Here is a 26,506-nt window from a genome sequence, read left to right on the forward strand (position 1 = left end):
AAAAGGCAAGACAGGTGGCGACGCCGCCTTGAAGTTCCCGCACCAGCACGGCGTGACGTCATAGGTTTTGACGGAGTCTGCTGGGGCCCAGTTAAATTTTTATCGGCAAAAATTGAAAACAGTGTATTGTGAAACAGCGAAAGTCTAAACTTAGCACGTTTCAAAAATGTTTGCTATAGAACGGTCCAAATACGAAAAAAAAAAACGAAAAAAAAAAAACGTGTACGGTGCATTGGGTGCACGTTAAAGAACCCCAGGTGGTCTAAATTAACCCGGACTACACATCATGCCTCATAATCATATCGTGCTTTTGACACGTAAAATCCCAGCATTTAATTTCTAATCTGTGACACTTGTTGAGGGATGAATGGCGATGACAGGCGCATACAGAGAGTAGTAGGATATCTCGCTTCATTTAATAATTACGTATGTCTTCTAACCCAGTTGCACATGTCAATTCTGGAGGATTGGCGAACAGTGGTCACACACCGAAGCACTAAGTCAAAGAAGGTGACGTAAATAAATCAATACGTTTAACATAACGGGTGCTATTCCATTAAAAGGTCGGTATAAAGATACATACGAGTAGACGTTATACGTTCATATTTCATGGAGGAATTTATTCTTCTATTGCGCAGAACAGAGGTGCGCGTACCGGTACTATTTCGTCAGTCAGCATACAGGTCTTATAAGCACGTTTGATTTACAGTGGTGAGCACTGTTCCGCTGAACACCTCATAAGTATTCACGAGCCTAAAGCAGTTGATGTTTAGCACAAAATAAAGAAAACTACTACGTCATCATTAGGCATCGCATTCGGCACATTTCCCCCCTGAAGTAGAAAGTATGTTGAAGTTATACCAACTCGAATACTAATGACGTGTTCACCTTAACAGTGCTATATGTATATATATATATATATTCGCCGAGATACCGAGCCATGCAGCAGTCACGCCATACCCGGAGGGTATATATGGCTCTAAAATGGCCGGCGTCAAAAGCGTAGAGGGCTCGCGGCGCTATAGAAAAAGTGGATTCTTGTCCCGTAGTCTTTATAAACCAGCAGGCGCTCTGGTTAAGCCATGTCGCATGGTATATGTACTCTTACAGTTACATACTGGCTTATGCGAACTATACGGCATGGGCCACCACGCTAGTGCACGTGTTGACCGCCGGGTTGCAAAGCTGCAGTAGCCATCAACTATAGCAGCGCTCATCGCTTTCCAGACAGTGCGGGCAAGTAGATGTACTGCCGGACGAACGAATCTTTCCTTCCTATTCAACATTGACAGTTTTTACCAGAGGCCAAATTCTTCGTCATCTGGCAGGCAGTGCACAGACGAATGATCCGGAACAGTGGCACTTTTCTCACAACGCTACGACAAAGCTCCAGATGACGAAAGAGTCTCCCAGTCATAATGCTTTCGAGTACAGTATACTGAGCTAGTTGGTGTCGCTGCATATTGAAAATTCAGAACCTCTAATCGTGTCTTCTTTTTTTTTCTGTCGCTTCGCCCGTAAATCACGCTACATTTTTAGCATGAAAGTATAGTCAGACTACGCATAGCACAAGGGAGAAGAGACGTGACGGCGCGCTGCTGCAAGAAAACGTCAGCGCGAGCAGGCCTGCGCCTTCAAGATGGCGGCTCCCTTGACGCGAAACAGAAGTAGTGCGCAAGAGGCTTAAGGCGGCGTCCCGATGCACTGATCGTGCACCAGGCACCGCTATAGACTATATGTCGAGCAGAAGCTTCTGCCGAAACGTCACCTATCTCGGGCACCGTCGTTTATATTTCTCGCCCGGCGATGGAGGCCATAATGGGGGCCATAATGAACGCATTTCAGAATGCGCCCGCAGGCAGCACTGGCTGTTGTTGCTCGTTGAATATCAGAACCCGAGAAAATGGGTCAACGAAGGGCCGACAACGTCAATACTCGAAAAATAAACTACAGCGACTAAGGAATGTCAAAAAAGAAAAACCTACGAAACAGAAACAATGGGAGCAAGGAAAATATATGGGAGGAATAAAGCAGTGCATCACTCACGCATAGCTCGCTATAGTAATATATCTACTGTCATTGTGTCAGAGCGCGCGTTACCAGAAAGGCAATTATCTGCAAAGTGGCACTACATGAAAACAAAAGACTCGCACAAAACAGCGACTAATGGCCATCACTTCAAACACTATACATGTAAGATATTATACAGCGCTTGACTTTTCTATGCGGTCCTCCTTAAGCCTTATGATGCTCAACTTCGGCGACCTGACGAGATTCTGCGCCTTCAGTTACGACCTAACTGACGATACGACGGGTCGGATGCAATGCGTTTGCTCACTCGAATCACGTGGGATCGAAGCATGGCAAATAGAGAACGCGGCAGCGCCGGTGAGGATTGTGCGCCTCAAACTGTGCACAAGCACCGTCTGACGTTGACATTTACGCTTATTACAATGCGTTCTTACAGAAAAGCGAATAACCTTTCGTGTCAGTGCCTTTATGTGACACTTTCTTGTGGGTTGTCTTAAGTGTACTTATGTGACTTTAAGCTCGAATGTGTTCGATTGATTAAGGTGAGTTGGATTTACCTGTTCCTGTGTTACATATGAGACTTTTTTTTTCTAATAACGTGGGCTTCTATTGTATCGAATTCTAAGCTATAAAAATGTAGCCGGCGTCACTTAGGCGCCGGCTACTTCATTTACCAGATCCCCCCCAATATCGCGCGTTAAAAAAGAAAGGCGCGCTCTGAGATGAGCAGTTCTCATCGTAACAGCCGCGAAGCGAACCAAACCAAACCTCGTGCACAACAACGGCAAACCAGTCCGCCCACGGCGCCTCGCTTAACCAGCATACGCGCCGCGAACGCCGTTCGTATGTAAACTGCCTCCACCGTTTTGCCGTTGATCGTTTCCAGCTACGTTATATCGGGCCACTGACGATCGATTATGTTCGGCAGAACGCGAAGCGAAACGCGCGAGATTCTCGCGATGGAAGGAAAACCCAAGCAGGGACGATAACGGCGGAGAGGAAGAGCGATAAACGAAGTAAGAAGAAAAGAGTGCCGGACGAAGGAAAATTGGGCTGGGTCTCTGAAAGTAGGCCGCCGCCAGGCAACACCGCAAGCAGGGCCTCGCCGGCGCTGGGCGACGGGCAACAAAAACACACGGCCTCCTCCGCGAGGCCATTACCTAAACGGTCTGACGCAACACGACCGCTGCTGTGGGAGGGAGGCGAGGGACCGCGTGTTCAGCAGTGAAGACGATCATTTCTGGCGGCATCGGAGCGCTTCGGGACCGTCGCGTGGGAAACACGTGTCCACGAGAACTGTCTCGCTCTATCGTATGCGCCTCATCGTGGCGACAATTAAGGCACCGTCGTGTGGGTCTGAGACCGAAACGCGAAGCGTGAGAAATGCGTGCGCCTTCTGGGCAATAAGTCTCGAACGGGGCTCGTTTGTTCGAAGGGAGTGCTCGGTTTTAGCTGTTTCGGCTGCATATACGGTCCTTGTCCTAGTTTGTGCTGCCTTCGAACGCGTCCTGACCAAGGACACCCGACGTCTGTAGACGTGGCTCGTGGTCTGTTTAGTGTACGTTCGAGGCTGTAATATAACCGCGGCGCCGTAGGGTTGCACTAAGTGCGCTCCTGTGTGCACGCCAATAAACTAGCGCGTAAAACGCCTTCCAGAAGGTCAGCAGAAAACTGCCCAATGCGTCGAGCAAGCTGCCAAAGAAGAGGACGCACGCCGCGGTAAAACAAAGTGAGGTCGTTGGCTTTTAGCGATGCCATAGGCCCAGAGGTCAACAAAGTTTACCGCGAAAGCAGTTAAAGGCTCGAAGCTGGCTTAATTTCATGTGTCCGTCCGGTCGTTCTTCACGTTATGGCGTCATTGTCGACCGGTTGTTGCCACTTTTACAACACCAAAAAAAAAAAAAAAAACAGTCGTTGTAATTACCACTCATGGTTGTCACAGAATTCACTACCTTTGTATAGCTACAGATGCTAATTGTAGAGTTAGTAACATTACTCATTAAACAAGGCAGTCAATGGTATACTACTGGGTCTCAGCTCGGTTCGAGCCCTCGGTTCCCATTCTTTCGTTTATTCATTGCGAGGGTCTCGAATCTGGCAGCCATGATGTCATTAAGTAGCATGCGAGGTTTTATTAGCCACGTGCCTGCTCTCCCAAGATCACGTGTTACGTGACGCCATTGGGCTAAAAAGGATGTTCCACATCCGCCCGCCATGGTTCTGAGTGGCGCTGGCTAACACTCCTAGCAGCTACGTCAGCTAAGTTAGTGGACGAATTGATGGACGTCGCCGTAGCACAATAGGTAGTGCAACGCACGCGTAATGCGGAGGTTGCGGGTTCGGCTCCCGCCGGCGACAAGTTATCTTTTCGTCCACTTTCATTTCCCTTTTCTACATTCCAATTTCAACTACACTTAATTTTCCCGATGCTTTCCTTGGCTTCATTGTTTCTTGGCTTTATGTGGTTATGGGTCTCAACTAGCAATTCTAAACACAGTTACCTCACCACATACAAAGTTTCTAGCCTATAATGCATAGATCGGACCCACTCTGGTGTAATCCATAGAGGGTTCGATGAATGTGTCATACACTGCAAACTTTGCATCCGGTGGAGCTAATTACGTTAGGAATTGGTAGCTGAGACCCATTAGTAAGTAAAAGTGACTGCGTTGTTTAGTCAGTAATATTGCAAACTCTACCATTACCAGCTGCAGTTATACCAAGGTAGTGAATACTGTGACAACTATGTGTAGTAACTACAACTACTTCTTTTTTATGAGTGCAGGCTACATGCTCATCCTCACCCTTACGACATGGCAAAGAACTAAACTTTGCCAACGTCGACCCGCTGGATTTCCAATGCTATAACGTGCAGTTGGAAGCCGGACGCGCTAGCCACTCGGCTACCACGCAACACTATAAGTTTTGTATTTAGAGCAGGCTATTATGTGCCACGCGGACTCTGAGAGTGGTGGAACCCACGCACGCATTTCGGAGGCAACAGCAGGCAATCCAGCAAGACAGTGGACGAATACGACAATTGTAGGCCTCACATGGAAGTTGCTCTTGAGAAAATGGCTGTGTCTGATATGATAACAAGAAGCTGACGCGTTAAATGAGCTCAGAGCTGAAGAAATCACTGAAGTTTGCTGATTTCTCTTTGTTTCTTTTTAAAGTGTAGACAGAAAACACTCGGTACTACTGACACGCCAGACTTTGCCAATTAGTCTGAATGACATTCTACACTCACGCACTTCACAGTGATTTGCGTTTGAAGCACAGTTCGCATGAAACTGCTGCAGACGACGAAAGGACGCCCGAATCACGAATCCGCTTTAACACAAGCCTCCGATTTAAAGTGAATGAACCCGTACTAGGCAAAACCTTGTTAAAACAAATAATCATCAGATGTAGATCAGGCAAACATTAACGGTGTGGGACAAAACTGTTGTTTTTCCGCTGGGTTTACGTAGCCGATAACAATTCACCGTGCACTCGCTTGTGCTCAGAGAGCTACGTAAGAAACAACGCCGATTTCTTTAAAGGAAGTGCTGTAAGCAAACGAGGGTGTCTTTTCTTTTTAATCCACGAGGTCCTCTTCAGCTTAGATGCGTCGAAGTGTAAAGCGAATTTTGCTTCGAATAACATTCCTTCCCTCCACTCAGTTTGCCTCGACTCTCACTGCAACTTTATTTTTCTTCGCTATTACGCGCTTTGCAAACATTCATCGCGCGCGTGCATCGATCACGGATTACTACGACCGAAGTCCTCGACCCGTCCACCTCTCGCTCGACCTTTCTGTTTCGAGAGAACGTAGACAGACTAAAAAGGGTCGACGCTGCCGCTCAAAAGAGCTAGCAAGGACGGACCGAATAAACACGTTCGTTCCAGCTCCACCCGCGCGCGTGATCACGGACGACAGCACAAAGTCGATGAAGACGCCACGCACGCCAGGACTCGTCCGTATAAGAATTTGCTGGCTTTCCCGTAATCGAGAGTAGTGCAGCGCGCTCGGCGTCTGTCGCTACTTCTTGTCGCGGACCGCTCACGACTCACGGACCGCTGGCGTTCAAAAGAGCAGCGGCAACCTAACTGCCTTTTGAACGTCGCTATTGGAAATCACAAATAAAACTTTAGCGTACTAGAAGTTACAGCCTGAGTGATATTGTGAACAAACATTAGGAAGAACTCGGAAGAAATATTTTTTTGTAACTTGTTTGGGCAGTAACGAGCGTGTGTAATGCGGCCCTGTACAAAGGTATAGGTGGCCAGAGACCGCCTTTTCTTAACTTTTGAGCAGTTGCCCGGATGATCTCGTTTTGTTCGCACAACGATGCGCGGGTGTTCTCGTTTGAGTGCCCTGATAACGGCTCTGGCTTTTGGCTCAAGGTCACTCGAAGGTCGCCGACAACGGGAACTAGAAGCATTTCATTCTTAATATACTCACGAGCAACGCGACAGCTGTTGCGGCGTTGAAAAGCAGCGCAGCGCTTGGAGGAGTAGTACTTTTGCGGCTGGCAGGCCGCTATCGAATGCCTCCACTGTTGCAAGGGCATGGCTGCGAGCAGACGATGCGCCTCGTGTAGTCTGCTTCCGCACCTCGATCCTTCTCCGTCGACTCGAATGTACTCACACTCGAGAAACAAGAGCGTTCGTGAAGCACTCCGCTGTGAGCACTCACATTAGGAGGAGAAAACAAGGTGGCACCTCCGTCGATATCGCACGCCGTTCACGTACGGCGTTCATTGGCGGCGGGGTCGACGAGTCGACGCGCTACAAATTCGTCGCAGCAGGAGTCTGCGAGCGTACGGTGCGAAGAGGCAAGGACGCGGCGTCCTAATGAACTGGTATCGCAAAGTCTGGCGACGTCTTACGCGGCTTCCTGGCGGCAGTCGAGCATCTCAGATATTCCAGTCCTTGCGCGATGCTGTTGCCTTGGGTGAGCTATACAAAACGACGTCATCGCGAATGTTGCCCGGCCAAGTAGTTTCCATGCAGATCACTCTCGATATACACTGTGCCAAAAGTTGCGGCAGATGTAACACAGCCTAAAGGAAGCCGCAGATGTGATGACTGTAAGCGACTGTTTATACAGAAAAGCCGGAACAGCCTTATGGCCGGATTGTTTGAGGTTACTATCTTATAAACTTGCCTAAACAATAAAAAAAGGGGTCGCCTTTTATAAAGGCAATAAAATAAAACAAAATAAAGGGAAAACGACCAACTCTATTAATCTTCAAGAATTGGTTGTTAATTTAGACGCCTCTTCGAAGTCTCTTTGAAAAGCCATGATAAAAGTTCTGAACGTGATTCAACAAGGATATCACGGTTAGCGCTATCATATATGAGTTACACGGCTCTTTTTGGTGATTACAACAGCAGTTAGGTGAAGTTTAGCGCACTCAGCCTTCCATTACTGGTGAGCAACTTATCTGCACTAAAGTGCGTTCTATACAGGTGGCTAACGCGGACGGCTCGTCGCGGGAATGTCAGAAGGTGACAAATGAAAAGCTTTGCAGCGTCTGCGTCTATATAGAAGGTTACATATGTAACGGTTTGTGAGAGAAAATAATCGTTGAGCACTTCTGAATCTACACAACCCAGTTGCCACCTTTGAGACAATATCACCATAGTTGATGTGCTTGTATCACCGGTTCTAACTGCACCGTAACCTAAACCGATCAATGGCGACTGTCGACGATTCACTGTTCATTTCTTGCTTAGGTTTAGGCGTGGAAACTTCGTACGCGCGCAGTATGCGTCGTTGATTTTGCAATGGGATCGGCACAGGAACAGAACGTATACATAGACGATCACACGAGCACGCCACGGTCTTCTCAGTTGCTGGTCTGGTAGGACGTCAGGTAATTAACCATTTAAACATCGCAAGTGCAGATGCAATGTATTCCCAAGCAGTGCGGACTTCGTCGCAAGATTCGCTTGTTGTTCACAACGCTAGGTGAGGTGATTCAACGAGCAAAGAAAGCACGGCGTGACACCATCGGACACAGGGTGGTTCACTGCGGAGACGCGAACACTTCCAAGATTAACACCGACACGCACGCACACAAGACACACACACACGAGCGATTTTTCGTTCTGCTGCCGGAATGGTGGACACAGACGACCAGGACAACGAGGCTACCAGACGCTTCTCCCGAAGTAGGCGCCCGGAGGGCCGCTCGGTGGTGGCAACACACACACACACACAAAGGACAAGCAGATGGAGGCAGACAAAGGATGCCCGAGAACACTGTAATCGGCGATGTGAGGCTAGCAGGAGTAACACTCGAAGGCGATGAAAAAAAAAAAAAAAGTGCGGGGTCGCCAGCCGACCGGGAGTATACGTCTGGGCCACGACAGCGAGTCAGAGAAGCACAGGAGTTGAGGCTGCACGCAGAAATGCTCGTCGCGTGTGTCTGCTACTACCGGTGGCTCTGTGGCCGGGTGGCAAGTCAACTGACAGCTAAGAGGCGGCCGGAAGCCGACGATTTCGCAAAAGTCTTTTCGCAGCAGCGACTACGCCGGCACAAGTGGAACGTTCTCGCCACGCGTATGTCGGCCTCGACAGCTGGCGCGCACGGACGCTAACCGGCTGGTCTCGCGCGCGGCTGGCACGCGCCGCCGCAACTGCCGTCGCCGAGGCCCCCGGGGCGATTTTGTGCAGAGGTGAGCGGGTCGGCCGCAGAGATGTGGACGCACGCGAGCCAGGGCCGGCTTTTATGTCGCGGCATCGCGACGTTGCGATCGGTGCCGGCGCCGAGATTCAAGAGGTAGGCCAAAGGTGCAAGGGACAATATGCCCCGAAGCGCGGCAGTTGGACTATACGGGGACCGCGGGATTAACGCGCGTGTTATTAACAGCGTATACTTCCAGTTGTTTTGCTTTTATTAACGCGCGTGTAAAGATTAGGTGCTCGTGGAAGGCCCGGCTTTTCGTGATGCTTGCAAAAGGGACTACCGAAGAAGCAGCGAATGCGAGAAGTACAAAAAATGGTGGAATAAAAGAAACATCGTGGAAGGAGTGTAGTTCGGCCAGTGTTGACCAATTATTGCTCATTGACCACTCGAATGACAATGTCACTTTGGCGCATCAAAGCGACTTCCTGTACGGGGCTCGCACGGCAAGAACGTCGCTACATGCACAGGTACGGTGCCATGCACTGTCATCAGATCGATGACATCACAGAAGACATGGTCATTGAGCCAATGAAGACATTCCTTGTCGTCGTTCTTGGGCGTATCATTAAAGCGGAAAGGACACAGAGCACATGCTCTGCCATTTATACTGCGCGAACATCGCATGATCGTGCGTCTACGTTTAGGCTTTCACCAGTCGAATGCCAGCAAGCGGACCGAATGTGCACCCGCACAAAGAAAAGTACTCGAATCCGCTGCATATAGGCGCATTGTTAGCCAAAGATGATGAAAAAAAAAGCGAAAAGTGACGATTGATTGAAGGTGTTGCTGTAGCTCTTCCGGGGCGAGGGTCCAGGACAATGACTTCCACAGTACGAAGCGGTTTCTGAGTAGATGCATTCTTGTCCTTCGTGCACGCAAGAAAGAAGAAAAAAAATAGACCGGAAGCAAAAAGGCAGGTGGGGACCAACTATAACGCCATGTTCCCACCACGACCGCTACGCGGCGCGACCATCTGCGCTTAACTCGTTCGCTCATCTTCGTAATCGTCTGCAGCGCGTGTTCCGTTGACCGTATACGCGGCGCCGTCATCTGCCTAATCTGACAAACGTTCAACGCTTGCGTGCTCTCGCTAATTAGCGAACTTGCCGGACCAGAGGGAAAGCGGTGAGGGCACGGGACATCCGTCGACGTAACAGCGTTGGTGGCGACGAAAAGTACTTAGCGCACATCAGGTACAAAACGTCCCGTCTAGCTTCGTGAGCGAGCGTGAAAAAGGCGTCGTCAATTACTGAGAGAGAGAGAGAGAGAGAGAAGTCATAAGGGAAATGCAGGGAAGTTAACCAGGCTGAGCCCGGTAGGCTACCCTGCACTGGGGAAGGGGGAGAAGGGATTGGAAGAGGAGAAGGAAGAGAGAAGTTCACACCCTGCACAGTTACACAGTCAATCGTTCATCGCTGAAGTTTATCGGCTGCTACAGTAGGTCTGATTTGCATTTTCTGGGAATACAAAAGGATGTCGCGAGTTCTCACTGCAATCATACATAATCACCGCAAATTATGCTTCCTTTAGCGTTTCAGGACACTTGTCGACAGTCAAATGAAGAAAAATGCGAGCACGACAATTAAGAAAATAAGGTTACAACTTTGTAGCAGTAGCGAGCCACAAAGACACACTAAAGCTGGCCGAATATGCGGTAACTACACGACACGAAATGGTAAGGCCAAAGGTGACACGTTAAGTCCGAAGAAGTAAATGGCTGAAAAGTAATTGGAGATGAGCAGGAGGTCATCGTTCATAATGAAAGTTAAAGCTCTCTGGCATGCGTTAAGCACTTACCACATGACCGCCAAGGCCGCTACCGCGGCAAATGACAGACGCACGCAATGCGCAAGATTAAGAAAAAAAAAAAGATAGCACGCACTGACTAGTTATTGTGGGCAATTTTACAAGAAGGTCGTTCTACCATGTAATCGCGTAGTGCTTCCGTGAGGTTTACCTCGTCAAAGTAGGAATATATGAAGGAAACCCCTTTCTGAAGAGAAAATTGTTGCTCTATCCCAATTTGCGAAAGCTGCTATACGAACGAACGAACGAACGAACGAACGCACGAACGCACGAACGAACGAACGAACGAACGAACGAACGAACGAACGAACGAACGAACGAACGAACGAACGAACGAACGACGAACGAACGAACGAACGAACGAACGAACGAACGAACGAACGAACGAACGAACGAACGAACGGACGGGCGGACGGACAGACGGACGGACGGACGGACGGAAGCAAACGGCCGGCTGTCTTCGAACCACGTGCTACAAGCTCGGATGTCAAAATAATTTTTATTTATTAATTTTTTTGACACGACATGACACTGCCCGGTCATCAGGACAAAAGGAGATGATTAACCTCCTGACACGAGTTATTGCGATCCCGGTCCAGCGATCTTTTGCAGATAGTAAAATGAAATGTTTCGAATTGCGCTCTGACGAAGGCAAGAAACCAGCGTCTCGGCAATGCGGCCTCGGGGGCCGAGTTCACAAAGCGTTTTGTTCGTAAGTGCTCTTTGCCATAGGCAGGGCGCATCCGCAAGAATAATATGTATGGCATGAGGATTGCTGCAATATTATCTTATAAAAGCTAAGAGCTTTTTTTTTTTTTCTGGACACGGGCGCAGGTGTTTACACATGCACAGACGCACATACTATATCACACCAAGGCACACGCGCCAGCCTCACGTCGCTCCATTCGCAATTATTTATCGGGGCCCGTCGGTGTCCCCAGCGCAACTGCGATGCTCCCGCTATATAACCGATCCCGATCTGCATTGCAAAGCACTGCACGCGCCGCCAGTGTTTACAAATTGCGCCTGAAATCTGCGCGGACATCTTCCCCGCGGCGGCGGCGGCGAGCTTCCATCCGCCGCCGGCATGCAGAGCGCCGCGCGCGTATACTGTAATGACAAAACACTCGCGCGGTCCTTTCCTCCTTGCGCGCAGTCTCGACACGAATGCCCGCCGAGTGGCCATTTGTTTTTATTTTTATATTTCTGTATATTTTTTTGCTCGTAAAAAGAAGCAGCAGCAGGCGGGGATGCGCGCGGCATCAGATTTCTCGCGACGATTGGCCGGGCGCGTTTCGACGGATCAAGAGAAGCCCTGTGTGCTGGGGAAACTGGTTTCGCGCCATATCTCTGCTTGGCGCGTGTTCGTGCACTTAAAACGCGCTGTGAAAACAGCGCCAGCGTAGAGTTGTCGATCGGGGGACCGGCAAAGGAAACTGTAGCACGGGAGCGAGAAAACGCCAGAGATAACGTTTATACGTATATATATGTGTCTTCTTTTTCTCGCAGCTGTGAACGGCTAGTTTGATAACCGCGGAGCTCTATAGTCGGGCATTAATTATCATTATTTTTTTATTTTTGCCATGGACAGCACTAACGCGGCGTTATCTTGACAAGTGATAGGATTGTAACGGCAGTGATCATGATATGGATTTGTCACGGGTAGTCACGTAGGTTCGTTTGCGGTTACTGTACTTGTACAGTAATAAATACATAATAATAAATACTTGTACCCAGTGGGGATCAAACTCATGACCGGTTGTGAGCCACGTGTTCAAACCATTCTACCACGGTAGTACCGTAAAAGTAGCGAGGGCAGAATTCACAAAGCCGTTTGTTCGTAAAAGCTATTTGCCGTTGACCGGCGGCCTTTGCTAATGATATGGCCAGCAGGAAGATCGGCTAGCATTTGTTCTCGCGAGTAATTATAAAGCATTTCCATGAGTAAGGGCCCAGAATAGCGGGGGAATAGCCTCTATTTCGGAGCAATCAAACGTGCTGCTTTGCGCATGCCTGGCGGAGAGCTGGATGGAGTCTGTCTTTGCAAGAGCTGTCACTGCGCGACTGTGAAAAAGCAGACTTCTTTGTGTAGCTATTCCCAGTCAACACAATTGTTAAATGGCACTGAGTGGGCATTGTCTACACAAAGTAATACGATGTATTAACTGAATATATATGTGTAAACGGCGATACAGCGTGTTGTTCATATATAACGAAGACGTCTGCGCATGAAAAAGGACACAGCAAAGAAAAGAAAAATAGAAGAAAAGCAGGGTAATGGCGACTATACGCAGAATATTCGCTGTGTAGCAAAAGACTTGCCTGAAGTACAAGCTATACAATATAATGGCGGATTTTTGCATAACGGGATCTGTAATCCTGCGCAGTCGTAAATAACGCCAGTCGATTGCGGTTGCCAAAGCGTACCGGGTCCTTCGCTACGGCATTCTCGTCTTATCGGCCACAGGTAAATCTTTCAGAATCTAAAAAGAAAATTAAAAAAAAAAGTCGAGGTCGTGCGGGATACGTTGATAACAACATTTTTCTCTTCACTGCCACAAAACACGACAGCTGAAAGTTTGCGCCTTCTGGGGCCGAAGACATCGATATGTTAATCAAAGCCAACTACACCAACAAAAAGCTCTTCAGGATTATAGAATTATAGGATTATAGCCTTAATAGGATTACATCTGTGAGGGTGCCATTTGGACGAAGAAGGATTGTATAAAACGCAAGTGATCGTTCACATCTTTAAGCGGGTTTTTATGCAAGTGGCGTTTCTTCCTGAAAGGACATGCATGTAATATCGAGTAGTATAGTAGTACACTTAATCAGGGGAAGACATTAAGTGATGATTTAACACGGCGCAGCACATTAAAGAGACGATGTTCTTTTGAACAAATAATTCTCAGCAGCTGACGTTAAGATGCTACGCGATAATAATATTTAAACGAATTAACAAGAACTGGCTTTCTAGCTCTATTTGAAGGTACGCTTTCTAGAATGCTGGGAATAACGTCATTTTCCAGAAAGGCACTTACATTTGCATGGTAAACTACATTGTTCTTCCAGTTGACATTTTTAATTAGCCCATGTGGAATGATGTTTTGCGTTTGTACAGGTGACAAAGAAAAGCCCTTGCACTGGATGTCCTCAGAACGAGTGGACATTTAATACCGCAAACACAAGCCATAGTGTACAGGGACCATCGCCCTCGCTTTGATCACATATCGGTATCAGAGCAAATCATTTTGGAATGCCGACCTCATAAACCATCGTAGCTGCTAGTTTTTAAGGACAAACAGACATTCAAAAGCGGCTGTAGTCTGAACTAGTGTTCCTTGCGCACCATTGGTCTTGTGCTGTGATAGTCTGCGGTGATGGTGACACCGTCAAAAGAGGAAAACTATGTTAATATATAAGGAAGTTTACAGGTAGTTACGTTCTTATCTATTATCTCTAAACTTTCTTATATATTAACATTGTTTTTCTCTTTTAACCATGACCGTTTTTTCACCGGATTATCACTGTTATCGATTCGTCGCTCGGCGCAAGACGCAGCTGTCGCGCTGTCACGTTTCTAGTTTACACTGCTTCTCGACGTGCTAGTACCCGAAGATGGCGGCCGGAATGACGTCAGTGGAAACTCTTCGAGCGAGAAGCAATCGGAAGCGTATAGTAATCAAAAGTGAGGCGCCATCCGTCGCTGTGCCGCTTACCGTGTCCAACATCGAAGGTCCCGTGCGAGGACCGGGAGTGGAACCAGGAGAGAACGCAGCCCGCCAGAGCGCGAGTCACCTCCGACATGCAGGCGGCACCACGATAAAGCGATGAGCGCGACAGTCAGCGAGCGCTGGCGCAAGCTCTGATGCACTGAAACAGAGCTCGACGGGCCTTAGTTCGAGACTTCTTTTCGACGAATGCGGGGAGGAGGAGCAGCACTAGCCACGCGCACTGTTTCACGATGGTGCCCGTTTGCTGAGCCTGACTCTCGTCGTGTGGTCTCAACTGCGGGAAGCCGCGTCAGGGTCGAGCTCCGTCAGCACATTTCACTGTTCGTATTTAGTATGGCATACCAGAAATTACAGGGGTTCAAAGACGTATTCAGATGAGCAGGCGATGGTTCTGGGCGCTGTGGGGTTCGGTAGGTGCCATCTTGAGGCAATGATGATAGCAACCTCTGCACGCAGGTATTCTTAACAAATGCGAACTTTGAAGGAATGCTATGCTGGCTTCTGGTACGCTCTTCAGGAACGTCTCGCTGTCGACACTGGCGTCTGAAATCCGCTGCCGGTTGTACGACGTCAGTGCCAGAATGCATCCAGTGCCGAAGGAATACTCAGACGAAAACAGATCTTGAGTGAAGAGCGGACGAGCGGTGCGAAATACGTCCTCGTACACGACGAGCGCTGTCCTGCCAAACTTCGCAGGAACGCGTTGCTCTCGAGGAATCCTTCCCGATGAGGGCTCGAAGACCGGTCCGAAGACGTGAACGCGGCGTGCCTTCAAGAACATCGAGTGCCCGAGTTCATCCAGCACCGCAGAGTCTGCGGCGAGTTCAAAATCCCGGTGCGAATGACGTTTATACTTGGGGGGGCGAACGCGCTGGAGAACGTGCCGACGGCGTGGAGTGTTGGACTCTCCAGCCGCGTCGAGTCGAGCGACGATGCTCTGTGTCGGCCACACTCCGCATACGCCGTATAAGGGCTCATTCAAACTCGTTTCGATCGAGGTGCGCGGAGTGAGCGCGCTACAATGCTGACCCACCTCGCCGCTGTCTCTGCAAACGGGGAGGTTTTATAAAAATGGCAGCGCGCGCGCGGCTGTAAAAACGCGACCACTCGAGGAGCTTCGGTTTTTTTTTTTCTTCCACGGCGTCTGGCGACGCGCGCTTTTCCCTGGGAAGTACCGTGCAGTGCGGAGGAGGCGCAGGCCTAATAGGAACGCCGAAAGGCTTAAGAGCGTCATGTCGCTATTCGGCGCTGTATCATACCTCGCTTATTTTTCCACAGCACTATTCGGCGGCCTGCAGGCCGCGATAACTAAGCTTGCACGAAGTCATAGTTGAGAACTCTTGAGGTAACGCTCAAGCTGTTGGCAGAATAAACTGAAGTACACTTCTTAACGTAAGAGAGAAGGCGCGCCTTGCTACGCTCTTCGAACAGCGTTGCACGGAACTGGCCGCGTTGACTGTGTATATAGCTGGCCGCCGGTTCTCGCTTCCTGGTTCGGTCGGTGTACGAGCGGGGATTTCTACTTCACCGTTGCTCTGTTGCGTGCGAGCACAACTGAGGAACGGGAAAAAAAGGGGGGACGCCGCGGCGCCTGATCTATAAAATAATAAATAAATAAACAACGATACCTCACCCACGTGCGGACGATATACGCACAAAGGTTTTCGCCACTTTCCTTCCCATTTAACGGTTCGCACCAATGACCTTTCCCCTCCACTCTTTTGAAGCGCGCCGTTGGGGGGCGATAAAAGAAAAGCGCCGAGCTCGTGATAAAGTGCCGTATATTCTCAGTTTATGGAGCTGAAGGTAAAGCGAGAAATTGTGGCCCACAGCACACAGATTGAAAGCAACGCGCCAGATCCCCCCCGCCCCCCACCCTTTCATCCACATTCCTTGGAAATGTCGAGCTTCGCTGGATGGAATTCACCCGCCAAGCATCGACGTTTCTTTCCGCGTTTTGAGCTGAAGTGCCTTTATCAAAGAAATTGCGGCTATCAGGAAGAGCGCTGCGAACTCTCCGCTTCATTTGTTTTGTAGGTTCGTCAAAGTGTTGCTCATTGATATACCATTTTTGAGAAGATGATGGCCACACATAGATCCACGGGCATAGTTTTAAACTTCACTGACACAAACACCCCTAACTGGGTCTATATATAACTGATAATCAAGGCCCGTATTCAGAAAACTGTTCTTGCGCTACAGCTGTTCATAAGAGCAGGTGCCAGACATTCGTAGTGATGCACATATTAGCGAAAGCGGTCGGTCCATGGCAAACAATAGTGACGAACGAAAAGATTTGTGAGTTTGGCGAGGTAGAATGATAAGAATGCATGCAGAATGCGGCTCTCTCGTATAACTCTGGCTATTAAGAAACTACTACGAAAGAAAGAAAAAAAAAAGTATCTGCTTGCTCCCAAGGGCCGCCAGCGATATTAAGGAAATTGAAACAACCAGCACAGATCTTAAGAGGGAAGGAAGTCGCGCTGGGCGTGTTTTGAGTAAACGCTGGCTTCTCTGTGACGCCTTGCATCTTCACGTTCAGTGCAACAGCACGCAGGTACAGCGCGTTCGGGCAAATGTGGCAAGGGTCAGGCATCTGGAAGGACTGAGCACTGATTGTGGCACATTGGTCGACAAAGGTACCGTAAGAAGCGCACGCTTAATTTCCACGTTTCTGCGCCCTTACGGCTAGAACTGTTCGTAAGAGCGAATGCCGGCCAGTCGATCGATGCCTAATATATTATTAGCGAAAGCGACAGCCAATGGCGACAGTGCGAACACGAATTAAAAGCTTCGTTAATTTGGGTAGAATTAGGCAGCCAGCTAGGGCCGTATTCGGAAAGCTTTTCATCCGTTAGTGCTGCTGCTTTCGCCGGCTGCCTTAATACGCTAATAATATGTCCGTCATCTCGACTGGCCGGCATTCGCTCTTACGAACGGCTCTGCCGTGAAAACATTTTCGTGAATACGGGCCCCGATTATTACGCAGGGTGCCCGTACACTTTGACTGAAGTTTCTTAATGCTGCGCGAGGAGGTATTTTCCTCCCCGACTTTCTCGATGTTATATTTCATTCTGATATCTGTAAAGCAAGGGATACGGGGGCCGACTTCCTGAGCTTTTAATTTCGACTGGACCCGTGTTCGCTAAAAGCTAGCACGCTAGAATTGTTCGGAAAAGCAAATTTCGGGCAATTCTGATGCTCTACATATTATTACGAACAAAGAGTTCTGCGATTTCAGCCGTCTTTTTCACTGACCGACCGCTTTCGCAAACAAAGTTTTCGCTACCGTGACTATAACTCGTAAACGCAGGCGAACGGTGTCTAACCTTCCAGCTAACTGCTTTGTGCCCTGAGGGCTCAGTCCGGAAACCAAGCACACAGGCTGCGCGCGCATGTTCAGAGTCGATTGATTGCAGACGCTATAGCCCCGCCCACGCGCGCTCTTTTCGCCCCACCCGAAGCTTCCGCAATCAATGAACGCACCCCTAAAACTCCCGTATAAGTGCCGTCATCTCCCACTCCTTTCTCTTCCCTCGCCACTTTTTTTTTTTTTTTTCGTCTTCTACGCGTTTCTTTGGCGGCGGCGCTTCGCGCATGCGTAACGCCTCCACCGGAACGATTACGACCCACCGTGCGCGCGCAGAACCGAGACTAAGTGCGCGGCGATTTGCACGCGATCCGTCATTCCCTTGACCCCCCTATCGTGTTGTCGGGCTCTTTGCCCGAGCAGCGTCACTTTCCTTCCTGTCTGGCGTCCGCTTAGCGGGCACGTGCAGCGGCTCGCTTCCAAAGCGGCGGCAGCGTCTTGTTCCATCATCGCTCGACAAAAGCTGGGCCGCGCGGCGGCGGATCGCCTTGGATGTCGCTGAGCCGCCAGCGGAGGAGACCGGCCGTCGACGCGTGCGCTCCAAGCGGCCGGTAAACGCAGCCGACACAATGTCGCTCACGAGGGAAGGATAATTCGCGTAGCCAGTGTCCACAAAGTCACGAGAAACTGACGACATATGAACGTCTCTAGACATAGCGGTTAAGCCAGTGAGTACAAGCTAGGTAAGAAACGCAGACAAGCGCATGTCATATACATTGGCGGACACCCAGTCATCCAGGAAACATCTATACATGCAATCGGTGAACTACGTATAGTAAGAAACAAGTATATATATATATATATATATATATATATATATATATACATCCAAGTTACATCCGAGTTATACCGCGACTGTATATAAACATTATCGCTTATCAATGAAAAAAAAAAAAGCAGGTGCGCGATTTCCACTGCAGATTAGTACGTGAAGTTGGCACCTTGCAGGTCGGCAACGACAACCCTGCGTCGATAATATCTAGAACCCATCTAAGACAGGTGAAAAAAAAAATAAACATCATGGCCAAAACCACGATCTGATCATGAGGCACGCAGTAGTGGGGGGACTCCGGAATAATTTAGACCACCTGGGATTCTTTGAGGTGCATCTAAATCTAAGTACACGGGTGTTTTCGCATTTCGCCTCCATCAAAATCCGGCCGCCGTGGCCGGGATTCCATCCTGCGACCCTCGTGCTTAGTAGCCCAACAGCATAGCCACTAAGCAGCCATGGCGGGTTGCAAGAAAGCTGCAAATTTCGAATCCACGACCAAAGGTCGTGCATTTGAGTGGCCGAATTAAATCAGCTAGCGCAAGACAGGGGTAATGGGAGATCGCAGGGAGAGGCCTTCGCCCTGCAGTGGACATAAATATAGGCTGATGATAATGATAGTGATGAATTAGCTCTGAATTAATTAACTGCGTTTTAATTAGCTTCGCCTTAATTAACATTAAAGGTCGTTGGTTCGACTCCCACTTTGGTCGTGAGTTCGACCATCAATGGTGGCATCCATCAATTTTGATGCCATTGATTGTTGGTGCCACAACGCCGGACGGTCAATTTTTCGACCCACGAGCCATCTCGCCTTAACAAAGTACGACACAACATACAGCAGCACACGATTTCACGGATAAAGAGTAATAACGCGGCTTGCGGATTCTGGGCGGCTCCTGGGTGGCCGCCAGAAACAGTGGCCGCTGCCCGTCTTTTTTTATGGTAGCAGGGTCTCGCAAACGAGCCGATTCGATGCGCTCGTTGGGGGGTCGCTCTGAGATAACCTATAGGTTCGGGCAACTTTCCTCCGCAATGGATGGCGGAATGCCGGTGGGGGGGACCTGGGCAAGGTCGCCGGCGCATGGGGGATCGGAAGTCGCACGACCGCCCCAGCCCTCGCTGCGCGGACGAATTCAATTAGCGGGAAATCCCCTGTCCATACTCTGTGTACTCGATACGGCGGTAGTTCCGCACCACGGAATGGCATCTTTCTTCAAGTCAGTTGTATGCGCGATTCGTATCGCGACGACCTATACCCGCAGCGATACGGAAATCCTCCGCTTCCTGGCGCGTTCCCGATGATATAAATGTGGCAAGTGCGCACCCGCTGTCATAACCACGCGTATCACTGATCCCGCGACCAAGTTGCATCACCTGCGTTTTCTGTGAGGGTTGGTTGACACAGCTGAGGCTCTGAATCAGAGGTGGCCGGGCACATGTTATCGAACGGAAAAAAATAGTTCACCTTGTTGTTCAAGGGCGGCAGCAAACACTGGAGTCGGAAATTTTGATGTCAGAAAGGAACGTCAGATTACGGTACACAAGAAACTGTTATTCGAACTATGCTTGGGTTTTGCTGGAATCTAATCGGCTTGCGGACGCGCAACCCGTGTGCGTCCCCTATATAAAGAGCTCATTGCAGTAATTTTTCAGATAACAAAAAAATTTAGAAACACATAAATCGTGCCATCTCCATGTATTAAAGAGCATAACCTGAACTATGCGCCTGAGTGTACCTAATGCAACAAAGCTCAAATCCGAGGCTTTCTCTGTTTTTCTGTCTTGTGACTCTTTTGCTCAGCTTGTTACGAAACCTTCTTGTGGATTCAAAAGCACAGAAGACGGAACATGTAAACACTTGGCTAATTGTAAAATAAATTCAAGCTAAAATATTATCTTTGGCTGAGCCGTGATATCAGGACCACCCATAAAATTTGCCCTTGACATTCATGTTACATCCTGAAACCGGTGACACAACAATCCGTACGAAAAAAAAAACAACAACAGGTGGTTTAAACACGCCATACCGCTTGACGTCAGAGAGAGAGAGAAATAGAAGAGAGGAAAGGCGGGGAGGTTAACCAGAGGCATGTCCGGTTTGCTACCCAGCACTGCGGGAAGGGGGTATAGGCATTAAACGAGAGAGAGAGAACACGACTGCGCACACATTTGGTGGTTCGCACCGAGTCTGTCTACACACGGTCGCCAAGACTTGTCGACTTGAGCAACAACGCTTTCGTGGCTTTCTGTGCCATAGAGGCCTACGGACATGGTCCAAAGATCCTTCATTTCCGAAGATGGTCTAGAGTCCGAGCAAACCTCATTGGCTGTATATAACTAACTTGTGTATAATTGTGAGTGGACTCCTGCTGGTTCAGCTCCCTTGCAGAGGTGCAGGATAGGTACACTGCGTTTTTGCGAGTGGAGCTTGTTTGTAATTTTTAGGTTGTCTTCACTGACCATATGTGGCCATGGTCGCATCGGCGCAGGCTTTTCCGGCAGTCGACTCTTCGTCGTAATCGGAATCAACTTCTAGCAGCACGTCAGTTTACTCTGCATTAATTACTGCAGGTTACTTAATTAATGCAGATCACTCTTTGCATCTGCACGTGCAAGTTGGAATCAGCTAGCACAAGACAAGGGTAACGGAGATCGCAGGGAGAGGCCTTTGTCCTGCAATGGACATAAATATAGGCTAATGTTGATGATGATGACCCCGCACTAAAACCTTTGTTGAAAGTTAGCGCTTGTCTTGTCTCGACTTGTCGCTCGTCCTTACCGGGCTATGCTAGTTGTATTACATCGCTGTAAACTCAACTGTCTTCTTATCCCCAACAGACCAACATGAAGTGCAGGGCGTAATTATGTCTATGAAAGATAATTCCGCCTGTGGCCCCGACGAAGTTAAGCCAAAACCGCTAAAATAGGTAAGTGGTATAGTTGCAGTACCACTGGCGCACATTTGCAACCTTATTATGACGACAGGCGAGTTTCCAGACAAAATGAAGCAAGCAAGAGTTTTTGCCTTTCATAAAGGAGGATCCTTTGACGACTTAAACAACTATAGGCCGATTTCTATCCTCTCTGTATTTTCAAAAATAGAACACATTTACAAAATAATAACAGTTTTTTTTTAAATACTCACAACATAATCACGAAGGAGCAATAGGGCTTTTGGAAAAATAAATCGGTGGAAACAGCCCTTCTTGGAACTAAAGAAGAAATTCTCGAAAACATTGAAAATAATGTGTACACACTAGGTATATTTTTAGACTTTAGAAAGGCGCTTGACTGCGTGCAACATGAACTCCTCCTGCGCAAATTACTCTTTTACGGTATTGGAGGTATAGCACTTCATCTAATACATGCAAAGCTATTTAACTTCTAGGTCACAGCTCACAGTAATAACTAAAGTCGAACCAGAGATGGAAACTATTAAATATGGAGTACCCCAGGGATCTATACTCGGACCTGTACTATTTTTACTATATATAAACGATATTGTAAATATTAAAGGACGTAAAAAGATGGTGCTTTACGCAGATGAAACAAACGTATTTTTCTCAGGAATCAATGCACATGAAATATGCGCTGAAGCCAATCAATGGCTTAAAAAATCTAAACACGTGCTTAATTTAATATAAAATGCAACTAAATACAGAAAAAAACTAAGTATTTGTTGTTTAGGTCGAAAGGACCAACAAATGTACCAGCCTTACCTTTGGAATTTCAAGGAGTGCCTGCCAACACGCATCTACGGTCCGATTTTTAGGTGTCGTGTTCCAAGAAAATTTATCAAGGTCTCCTCAAGTGGATGCGTTAAGAGCCGACGTATCTCGAGCCATTGGCGTGTTAACTAAGATCACTCCTCCCGCCTAAAGCAAAACGCAAAATCTACTATGCACTTGTAAACTCACGTCCGATTTTCTGCTGCTTGGTATGGTCAGCAACAACCAAGACTAACCTTAATTATCTTTTATCGTTACAAAAGCGAGCTATACGAGCAATTGGAAACGTCCCCTACATTGAAGGCACTGCATCGCACTTTACCAGACATAGCAAACTTCAGATAAAACAATTGTTAAAACAAAAACTATCTCTGGAAGCCCTACGTCAATACCGAGAAAACAGAATGAATTTTCAAGAAACCTATCAAGTTAAGCAGCCCCCTTATGAACTACGACAAAGCTTAATAGTTAAGACAAGATCACGCACAAATTATGGTTTACAGAGGTTATAGTCACAAATACCAGAACTCCCCAATAAGTATCCTGACATATTAAATTTAATTCTAGAGTTTCTCCAACTAAAGAAGCAAGTTAAAGCCCTATTTCTATTTGAGTAGGCGTGAGATTTTAGCCCCTGAGCCAATTCTCGGTATTAATCTTGTGTATTATGTAGTATTTCATTGTGTATTATGTAGATTTATTGCATTACGTGTGTGCAGATGTATTATGTTTTGATTTTCGTTAGGAAAAAGAAAGTGCATATTTCACTGTATTTGCATTGATGTATTGCATCTGGGTCGGCCTATGATGTGTAATCATCTGTAAATAAGATTTGCTGCCTACGCTGTCCGGGTGGCACAACCTAGCCAGGCTTTCTCCGGGCCTTTTGTTGTGCCTCCTGAGCCGATTTGTATGAAATTGTCTCAAAAAGAAAGAAAGAAAGAAAGAAAGAAAGAAAGAAGAAAGAAAGAAAGAAAGAAAGAAAGAAAGAAAGAAAGAAAGAAAGAAAGAATAACCAACGTGCCGAAAGCTATTCCTATTCCCTTCTGTCAGTTTATCCCGGGTAGCCGGACAACACGAATAGAGCCGACGACACACGCAGGCGGCCACTTATAACGTTAAGAAGTATTGAGCGCGGCTTGAGATATAAAATTTAGACAGTTTTCGAAGTAGGTGCCTGCTTCTTTTTTCCTTTCTTTTTTTGTGAGTTATTAATTATTTTGTGGATTTGGTTTGAGATTACGCACTCCGAGTTGTCAGAGAAGACGTTTTGGAGGGCCTTTCGAATTAGTCTAGGTCAAACTGTAGAAACTATATATCTCAGAGCATGTGCTTTAAGCGTACGTCTCAGGCTTTTTAACGTGCCCTAAAATATTGGTTCAAGTTAGAAGGCTTTAGGTCCAAACGCCAAGACTGCCAAGAGCGGGGTGGTCACATTTCATACATGGGAGAAATGTCTCCTTTTTTTATTAGCATTGGAACCACGAACTGAAACCACAAGAAGCACCGAAATACAGTACATGCAGTAAATGCAGTGAAAAAGCCCGAGTACGAATAAAGTTAGGCTCGTTCTTAAGCGTGGAGGAGACTCGTACATAACGTTCCCTTCACGCTACCCCGTCTGCGATTAACCTTAGGGCTACGATCATCTCGTTGCACCGGGTGCATATGTATATATATACCTGGGACTAATGCGGCGTGTTCCCCACCGCTCGCACGACGAGACCCGTTCGAGATCCCACGGCGCGGGCGCTGCTAGAACTGCCAAGTCCATCGTACAGAACGAGCGTTTGCGCTCAGACTTGTGTGGGAATCCGGCGTAATCGAAACGCACTGGTGGGTGGCCTCGCCAAGAAGAAGGGCACCGCCAGTACATGAGCGGCTGATGACGGGGCCACGCGTGGAGCGCCGATACGACCCCGGCGGAGGTTAATGCGCTCGGAAATGGAGAAAACGGTCCGAAAGAGGAGACGCCGCGGTCACGCCAGTGTTGCTGCTTCTCAAAGCGCTTCAGGAGAGGAGAGCGACCGCGTATAGCCAGCTGAAGAGAGTTTCTGTACGCGATGGCGTCTCCAAACCACTTGGCTTGCGCGCCCGCCATAGCGTTTACCAGTGCTTCGACGATGGTTATAGTCAGTACGGCATGACTTCGCGTTGAGGGCAGCTCTGCTTAGGTGAGGCAGGTAAACACGAAGCGCAAGGTTTGTGTGCTTTTTTTTTTTCTTTAAGTGTACAGTGTCCCTGCGTGTGTCACCTAAACAAGTGCAACTTACGCACCATCAAGCCAGCACGGGAATCATGCAGGTACAGCACACGCATTTGCACAGACACTTCGTCTTTCTAACTTGAGACGGCTTTGTGACTTCGCAGATTGATAATGTCCAGCAAGATATTGTGTTTTTATATGCGACAATTCGCAACGATTATGTTGGAAAGAGAACGAAGCCGCTCTCACGCATCGGCCCATTGTGCAACGGCCGCGCCCCAAGGAGTCGGCCGACGGTTCATGTTTATGAAACACCTTAGTCTTAAACCACCTCGCATAGTCTCTAGGAAATCAAGCCTGGGAGGCTTCATTTCCTAGCGACTATGCATGGGCTCAGAAATTCACGGCCTTCATGGATGAAAAAGATATTCATGAAAAAGATAAAGCGTAATGAATAACGCTCTATCAAATCTTCTAGACATCAAAGACTAGACAAATCCATGTACTGCTCGTCCTTTCGATGCTACCTGAACGATCGTAGCGCCACAGTTCTCTCTAGTGTTGTTTGTAGGAAACATTGCGGCACCCGTTACAATACGCATGGTGAAAAATCAACGAGTGCTTGCGTACCGCCGCACTGAATGTCACCGCAGAAACTCTGATAACCTTGGCAGGGCTACAATCGACGAGCGGAATCGAATTTCACGACACCGTGCATACGAGTGTACGGCGCCGATGACATGCGTTATTCTGCCCCGATAAATCAGCACGCAACCCATTTTATCCGCGCAACGTGGCCGGTAGAATTGGCAGCCAAACTGGACCAACCACGTCGTCCGGTGCATCCGGGAAATATATAAAGTAGAGACCGGTGCTTTACGGCGACTGATTCAGGTTCGATTTCAGGGCACGTCTCGTTTTATCACGGCTCCGAAGAGGATCCACAATCTCCAGCACTGACTGTCGCGAAACGTGGACCGATCATTTATTCTCTCGAGATTATGTAACGAGGTGAAGTGTCGGTCTCTTCATTATTGATATTACTACTTAGACGATAATAAGAACAGTAGAGAAGTCTTTGGCGCAGTAGGCTAGCGGCCGGCGCTCACATTAGTGTAGTCATTTTAAAAAATGCCGATAAAAATACGGTGGCTCATTGGGCTAATTGGTAATCCCTACTAAACGTGATCAGATCTAACATTACGGAAGTGTTAATAACTAATAAAACCGAACCGATAAACGCGCTGACACCTACTTTAGCCGCTACACCTTTTATGTAGGTATACCGCGCACATAAAGCGGCGAGCCTGACTAAACTAACATCCGGCGTGAAGGAAACAGAGTGACCTGTTGTTTTTGCTACCTTATGCAGCGCATTATAGTTCCTGCAGTTTGCATAGTAAAAGCCGGCGGTCAAGGTTACGGCTCCGTAAATGCCTTCCGGCTACGCGTGAAACACTGCAGTTGTTATTTGTGGCTGCTTTACACTGAAGACCCAGTCTCTCTCTCTCTCTCTATGTTCTCCGCCCAAGAGCGAAAGGCGGCCGCATTCCGCCTTCTCCACTCTTCCGTGAAAGAATTCGGCCGGATCAGGACCCTGTTTTGCGTTTTTGCGGCTCAAAATGATGAAATGCAGCCATCACTCTTATATGTGATACATGACGTGCCCTTCCACCGCACCGCATACAGGAACGGGAGCACCTCGGTCACGTGGTCGGGCCAAGGGAGGCCCCGCAAGCGGTTCGGGAGGCCACATACCCTGTTCACGTCACGCTTATAGGGCGTGCTGACCTTCCCTCGTAGAAGGAAGCGACACAATGGAGAAATGTTCGTGGGAAAAACAGCAATTTGCATCACCACTGTGAGCGGGTTTGTGCGATGTTTATCAGCAGAGCCCCCCACCCCTTTCTTCTTTCTTTCCTTCTTTCTTTCTTTCTCTTTCCTCATTCTGGGCCCGTATTCGCAAGAAAGCTCGTATGCTAGGATCGTTCGTAAGAGAACATTTCAACCAATCCCGATGCCCGACATATTAGCCAAGGCGACCGGCCAAAGGGAAATAGCACTTACGCAATAAAGGTTCGGCTGAATTCGGCCACTGTTTCTTTTTTTTTCCACGCTGCACTAACGTTGTTACAACTCTTGCTTGCTATAACTGCTGCAGGATGAAATGCTAAAC

At 48.2% G+C, this 26,506-nt stretch overlaps 1 protein-coding gene across 1 annotated transcript in view; it reads right to left on the reverse strand.

Moving 5' to 3' along the window:
• The window catches only part of LOC119453855 (unconventional myosin-Vb), a 149,295-nt gene that overhangs the window by 91,356 nt on the left and 31,433 nt on the right, over positions 1 to 26,506 (reverse strand). The gene's annotated exons all lie outside the window — the stretch shown is intronic.

Source organism: Dermacentor silvarum, chromosome 5 (assembly GCF_013339745.2).
Source record: "Dermacentor silvarum isolate Dsil-2018 chromosome 5, BIME_Dsil_1.4, whole genome shotgun sequence".
Classification (NCBI taxonomy): domain Eukaryota; kingdom Metazoa; phylum Arthropoda; class Arachnida; order Ixodida; family Ixodidae; genus Dermacentor; species Dermacentor silvarum.